Source organism: Eurytemora carolleeae, unplaced genomic scaffold (assembly GCF_000591075.1).
Source record: "Eurytemora carolleeae unplaced genomic scaffold, Eaff_2.0 scaffold810, whole genome shotgun sequence".
Classification (NCBI taxonomy): Eukaryota; Metazoa; Arthropoda; class Copepoda; order Calanoida; family Temoridae; genus Eurytemora; species Eurytemora carolleeae.
The window spans coordinates 148628-156153 of record NW_019396699.1 but is presented as its reverse complement, the minus strand read 5'-3'; the positions used below and the strand labels follow the sequence as shown (position 1 = coordinate 156153).

At 30.1% G+C, this 7526-nt stretch overlaps 1 long non-coding RNA gene across 1 annotated transcript; it reads left to right on the top strand.

Annotated features, from left to right (window-relative positions):
* The first annotated feature begins 1042 nt into the window (after nucleotides 1-1042).
* On the top strand, nucleotides 1043-7323 carry LOC111707536 (uncharacterized). The gene is made up of 4 exons (XR_002766464.1): nucleotides 1043-1139; nucleotides 1846-1926; nucleotides 5668-5730; nucleotides 7032-7323. It is a non-coding gene; the product is annotated as an uncharacterized LOC111707536 (long non-coding RNA).
* The last annotated feature ends 203 nt before the right edge of the window (nucleotides 7324-7526 follow it).

Sequence of the window (7526 nt, the reverse complement as noted above, 5' to 3'; positions counted from 1 at the left end):
GTTTTCTACATTCAGATCCAATACTTGAAGTAGGGTTTGCTACATTCAGATCCAATACTTGAAGTAGGGTTTACTACATTCAGATCCAATACTTGAAGTAGGGTTTACTACATTCAGATCCAATAAACATTGAAGATAGAGTCATATTTGGTCTTTCTTTTCATAAAAAAACTTATTTAATAATTTTCTGATTTGTTACTGTTATGTCTCTGAAAATGTGACCTGAGTTCTAACATTTTTTAACAACTTTTTAAGGCTTTAATCTTTGCCACAAACTCTAATTTTCTAATCCAATATCTTTGCAACCTTATGTTGTGGACCTTTTCAAACTATAATTCTGAAAGATCAAATAATCTAAATTTTACAGGTTTACAAGATTAGGTCGCTAAGATTTAAGGATTAGAAAATTAATTTAGGAATTAATTAAATCCATTGAAGACACAAGAAACAGAGAACTGTTTTATCTTGGGATTTACAATACAACAGTCTTAACCTCTGGACAATTTTTAATGGCAATTATTACAAAGAAATTGAGTCTTTGCCACAAACTCAGATTTTCTTATCCCTACTCCTTTGCAACCCAATGTCGTCTAAACCTTAGATATTACAAACTATGAATTCTGTTAGATCAAATAATCTTAGTTTCACATAACATTACTATATAAATATAGGAGTGAAAGTTATTGGCATTTCAAATTTTTAAATTTTCTTATCTTTATGTAAAATTAATCAGAATTTCGTGTGCAAAGTGCGTTATATAATTCAAAGGATTTTAGAAAATATCATAAATATCTACACTAAAATACGGAAACATATTTTTAAATCTAGAAAAGTTGGAAATTTTGATGAAATGAATATTTATGAAGTCCGCACATTTTTATATATTTTTTTTGCAGTCAATTTCAGCAGATTATATTTACAAATCTAAAGTACATTAAAAATATATATAGACTCAGCTGTTTTCATAAAACCCTTGTGTAAATCCTTAAATATATTATTTTTTTAACAAAACATTCCGAAGGTTTACTTTCTGTTTAGATTTGTTCAGTTTGAGTAAAGACGACCTCTGGGAAGCTCTCTCTGAATACCCGGAAGCAAAGAAAAACCTTCTGGAGAAAGGGAAACAGATTCTAGAAAAGGTTTTTCAACTTTCTTCTTAAACTAACAGATTTAAAGGGAGTGTTCTAGGATTTGAAAGGATATAACTAAAAGTCTGCAAAAATTATTCCTTTTCTTATTATTACTTAACCCCCTTTCAAAATTCATGACCAATCCCATATCAAACCAGAAAAATAAAGAGTAGGGTACGAAAAAAATCTTGGCAACCTGATCTTGTAGACCTTTGATTAAACCTTTTGTATTTGATCTAACAGAATTCATGGTTGAAATATGAAAGGTCTACGAGATCTGGTTGCGAAGATTAAAATATCAGAGTTTGGCTAAAACTATAAAACCAGGGAAAAGAAAGACGACATTTAAGCATTTTTTGTATTTATCGTTTTATGTCAATGATATAAAGGAAAAAGTTTTACAAAATTTACTAAAAAAGAGAGGTTTTATTCGGTTGAAAACATAATGGTTTATATGAAAGAAATATAGATGATGGTTATGTTTTTTTTTATATTCCAGAAAGCGGCGTATCATGTAAAATTAGTTAACATTAACCTTCAAATCTACATAATCAGGATAACATTCACTTTCAAATCTATATAATCAGGATAACATTCACTTTCAAATCAATATGATCAGGATAAAATTCACTTTCAAATCTATATGATCAGGATAACATTCACTTTCAAATCTATATGATCAGGATAACATTCACTTTCAAATCTATATGATCAGGATAACATGATTGACGAGGAGAAAGCTAAAGCAGAAGCGGCAGCAGAAGAGGATACTAAAGCTACCCTTGAAAGATTAGAGGTTAGTAAGTATACTTCAGTTTTCTGCCGATTTTGGTCTTTGATATTTTAATTTTAATATTTGCTGTACACAGTGTACACAGTGATTTCAGGGAGGTAATCTTAAAAGTCCTTCTTAAATATCTTTTTTTTGGCATTTTTCGGCCTTTCCGCTTGTAATGTTTAGTCCAACTTTTTCCCGATTATTATATGCCAAAATTTCTGACCAAAAACTGGTTCCGGCAAAATGTATTTTTGACCAAAAAGGTTGTGCAAATGTTTGCCTGAAAAAAAATTCAATTTTCCCACAATTTTAGCACTTGATGTGACCAGTCAGTTGTATTTCCTTGATCGTTTCCTGATCGTTTCCTTGATCGTTTCCTGATCGTTTCCTGATCGTTTCCTTATCGTTTCATGATCGTTTCATGATCGTTTCATGATCGTTTCATGATCGTTTCATGATCGTTTCATGACCGTTTCATGATCGTTTTAAAAGATTCTTTAACGAAACGATCGTTTTGACAGGTGTTTTAAAAAAATCATCGACGCTTAAAACTATACCAAAACTCATATCTGTAGTATGTCACCAGTACTTTCACCAATGATGTTCCTATTTTTTATTTTGCTTGATACAGACGGAAATCATGTGAACAGTAGACTAACAGTCTGAATCCTATAACCTCCTTTAAATAAAATTAAAGTTGAGTCTATGAATTATGTTCACTATTCTGGTTATGTTCATTCTTCTCTCTAAATATCTAATTGTTCAGTACTAAAGTGAAAATGTTCCATTTATCTTAGAAACCCTTTACTCTTATCGTAGCTTCAAATTATTTCATTTTCAATGGAATACTTTCTCAGTTAGAACTATGTATATTATAATTTCTCAGTTAGAACTATGTATATTATAATTTCTCAGTTAGAACTATGTTTAGTATTAAAGCCCGGTTTTAGGCCTAAAGGGATGGCTTTGGGTATGTAAGAAAAGTCAGAAAATTTCAACAGCCTCAGACCAATACTTTTTGAGTTATGTAGAAAAAACTACAGGGGGGGGGGTCAAATTGACCCCCCCCCAGCGGGAATAGGGTTAAGAAAATCAGAACCATTTTGATTTCCCTTCGTAATTCATAATTTACCCCCACCCTAGATGGGTGGGGGTTAACGCATTTCCCTCTGTATACGCACCTAAGACAACAACAACTAATCCTAAAGAATAAAAGATTGTTTAAGTATTTTTTACCCTACTCTCGTAAAAGAAAAGTTATTGATAAAATGTTTAAAGAAAAGTGGGCGAAGTTTTAAGCGGAAACATTATCTAGCATCACTTCTCTTCTTTACTTAGAATATTGCATTACTGTATAAGAAGAAGAGAGCTCTCTCTTCGCAAACTTATAATATGTTTCAACTTTAATGTAAGCTTTCTAATGGAATAATCTAAAAGCTAACGAAATTTTAATAAATGGCAACAAAATGCCAATGTATCAATTATCAAGCCTGCAGTCGATTTTGTAATGTCGCAACGCCTGATTTACGTATATTTGATTTAACCCCAAGCATCATCTAAGAGCTATGATACACTTTTTTTAAGCTTTAGTTTTAAACAGGGTATAAGAATAAAGGTAAGGAAAATGGCGCTGGTCTAGCGCAGACTTGTTCGTTATTTCACAAGCACACTTTTTTGGTACAGACACGCAACATGACTACAGTCAAGGAAATTGCAGAACAATGTCGTCAATTATAAGTAAACTTAAATAATGAGTAGTTTATTGTAAACTTTAATCAAATAATATTCTTTGCATGAAAACTTGGCTTATAGTGTTTACTTAAATATATAAATAATGTATTGCATGTATATTGAACTTATTTTTAAGTAAACAATTAACAATAAACAAATGTACTATTCTTTACTGTACAAGTACCGAGATTCTCATGTACTGTATATACCTAGGTCCTAGACAGTACATGCCTTCGGTTCGGTATTACTTTCACACACTCTTTTGGTACAGACTACAGACACACATACATGACGTTTCCGCCCCCTGGTTTTAAATGAGTAATTGACAAATTCTCATCTGGTTTAGCGTAAGAGGGTGTAACCTTAGAATCACTGATTTATTTTCTCTATAACTTAAAAACAGCTTTTACTAGAGCTCTCAAACTTTTTCAACTTTTTTAAAATTCCATTCTGATTTTGTGGAATTAGTAAAGAAAGGAAAGTTTTCACAGAGAATATTTATTTCGCAGAAAAAGAAATTTGAATTCTTCACGCATTAGATTTACTCAATAACTTAAATTGGCTTTTTGCGGATAAATCTTAGAACATTTCAGCACTATTGGTTTTTTTGTGGGGGAGGGGGGGGGCGGGTAGCAAACTCAATATTCTTAAAAGTCAGGGGGAGAGGGAATGTTTTTGCCACATCACTGATTTTTTACTTATAATCTTTCTACAATTTTGATAAAAGTAAAAATATGAAATAAATTTTTATATTTCAAAAATTAACGTTTAATTTACTCAAAGTTAGAAATATACTTTTATGATATTAATCAAGCTTTTCAAAGGATAATCTAATATACTGAAAACTCCGTGGTTCGTTTCAAGTAAAGATCCAGCTTTTAGAAATTTAGAGCAATTTCTAAAAGGATACAGGGTTACTCACAAAACTTGAGACTTTGTTCAGTCTTAGTTCTATAATGTATAAGGCTCCTATACAAGTTTATTTTAATCAACTAAATTAGAAAATGAACCATTTAAAGCCGTTTTTTAATGTTTAAGCCTAAGCCATATCTGAGGTGGTTTAGATCTAACAGACATCATAACGATACAGTACTAATTATAAATTATTTGTTTGAGTTGAGAGATTGATGTACTAAAAGCTTAAAAAAATATTTTAGACTTTTTACATCCAATTAAAAAACTTATGATTTATTGTTCAGCTATCTTTAGTTTTCTAAACCACTAAAGTTTCTTGTCCACTGAGAGTTTAACCCAGAAGACATCGAAAGAATGTATATAATGTTGTTTTGACAATTATTCAAGTACAACAGGTGGCAACAGAGAAATGGATCAATTATAGACGACGTCACAAGTGTCAAATATAACAAAGAAAACGAAATTTACTTACATTATTTGACATGTTTTTTAAGATTAAATAAAAAAGTGTAAAAATAGAAAATAAATAAGACATAAAATTGCACCTTTTTCACTGTAAGATAAGCTCTTTATTCTAAAATTATCACTGTTATTAATAATTTTCTCGGACACCTGTGATGTATGAATACAGCTGTACTGAGAGTGTACAAATCTTTTGTACTTAACAATCCAAATCTTAGTAATTGTAAAATTAATAAATAAACACAGTTGAAAACTTTAGAAAGGATATCCTTAATCCCGATCGGTTAATTAATCTGAAGATTAAGAACAAGAGGAGAACAAGCATTTTTTAGTCTGGAGATTAAGAATAAGAGTGGATTAAGCATTAATCCCGATATCCACCATTAAAAAGTTCCCAGCTCATGAAATATACATGAACAGTTTAAAGAGCTCTATATATTATTATTCACTTAGGAAATTAAATATCTGAATCCTTATTGAAGTCTAGGTTAAGAAGACGACGTTTTATTTGTTCTTTTAATGTCTTCAAAGTTCTAGGTTAAACTATCATAGTAGTTCATAAAGCTGTCTGATTGTTCAATACTTTTAGATTTAAAGCATTTTGTGTCGCTTAACAAGGATTAAAACTTTTTCTTAATTTTTTTTTATTAGACAACGCTGGAACACCTCAGTGAAAGCTTGTCTGGACTGATGGCCGAATATTTAAGCTTTCAGGTAATCTAGTTTTAGGAAAGGAAATCGTCGCTGGATTAAAAAATAGTTTCTAGATTAAAAAATAGTTTCTAGAATAAAATCAAATTAAATCAAAATCAAATCAATTACTTCTGCAGAAAAACAATATTTATGAATTTAATTTTTACAAATCACAATTCACAATATATAAAATAATATTTTTCCCATCAGACGGACTCAAAACCCTGGAGCTGTTTTGGCTGAACCCACCTGTTTACCAAATGTTTTAATTGATTTATAAAGAAAAAAAAACTTAAAATAAGAACTTCGGAGAGAATCAGTGCAGCATGAATCAGATTTCAAAAATATAGTTTCTATATGGAAAAATAGTTTCTAGATAGAAAAATAGTTCTAGATAGAAAAATAGTTTCTATATAGAAAAATAGTTTCTAGATAGAAAAATAGTTTCTAGATAGAAAAATAGTTTCTAGATAGAAAAATAGTTTCTATATAGAAAAATAGTTTCTAGATAGAAAAATAGTTTCTAGATAGAAAGAATTCTAGATATGTAATATTAGAAAATAATTGGAAGCTAAGAAAAAAGTTTTTAGATAAAACAATATTTAAAAGTAAGAAAAAAAGTTTTAAAATTGAAAAATACGAAAATTAATATGTACATAAAACCATAAAACTGTGGACTTTAAACGTCGTACATTCATGGGTTGCAATGAAATATTAAATACTAGGCTTTTAGGGCGCTTCGCGCCCATCTTCTATTTAAATTATGAACATGTTCTTTTTGTTTACATTTTAAAACAAAGAAGAACAAAATTTTGCGGATTTAAAAAAAATCGCGGATTTTCAAGATTTTATTTTTTTTACAAAATTAAAAACCTTTAAAACACATTTTTTTAAATTTTTATCATTCATAAACCTTCCCTGTGGTCACTTGATGTCTTACAACAAATTTGGGCCCTATCGGTTCAGCCGTTTAGTCTTAGAGGGCGCTTCGCGCCCATCTTCTAAATTAGTTGTGAACATGTTCTCTTTGTGTACATCGTAAAACAAAACAAAAATAATTCGCGGACTTTCACAAAAAATTTCGCGGATTTTCAAAATTTTTTAAAATTAAATGACGATCGAATTTTGATGGAGACAAATATTGGAAATTTTGATTTTTCATAAACCTTCCCTGGGGTCCCTAGATGTCCCACAAAAAAATTTGGGCCCGATCGGTTCAGCCGTTTTGACGTTTATTGAATACAAACAGACACCCAGACAAGCCAAATTTATATATAGATGTAAATATAAATTATTTAAAAGCTTAATTTTATTTATTCTAGATGAAAATGAAGCAGAGAGTGTACACAGTTGAAGCCAAAACTGGGATTGTTTAATTGATTTTAAATATTTTCTCCCAACTTTAATTGTTTAATTTCATTCTCAGATTATACAATAATACAATATACAGGGTGGAGTTAGATCACATATTTTCAGTTAAGGAAGTAATTTCAAGCGACCTTTCCTTTCAACAATGACATGTTAGATTCTCAGTGGTACCCTGAAATAAAAAGCTTTGTCTGATCAAGCATGGATTTGATATATTTTTTTTTGAATTGACAATTTAAAGGGACTGTAAAGTAAAAATGAAAGGGGGTATAGGCTGAAAGCTAATCACTTTAGCTCTCGATCGCGACCCATGAAAGTTATATCTGATGTTTCTGTCTCGAGAAATTGATTTGCAACTTTGTCAAATTTATACGAAAATTAATATATATACAATTTTGTATAAAAGCAGTGGGTTTAAAAAGATCAAATTCAGCAAATATGCAACCAAT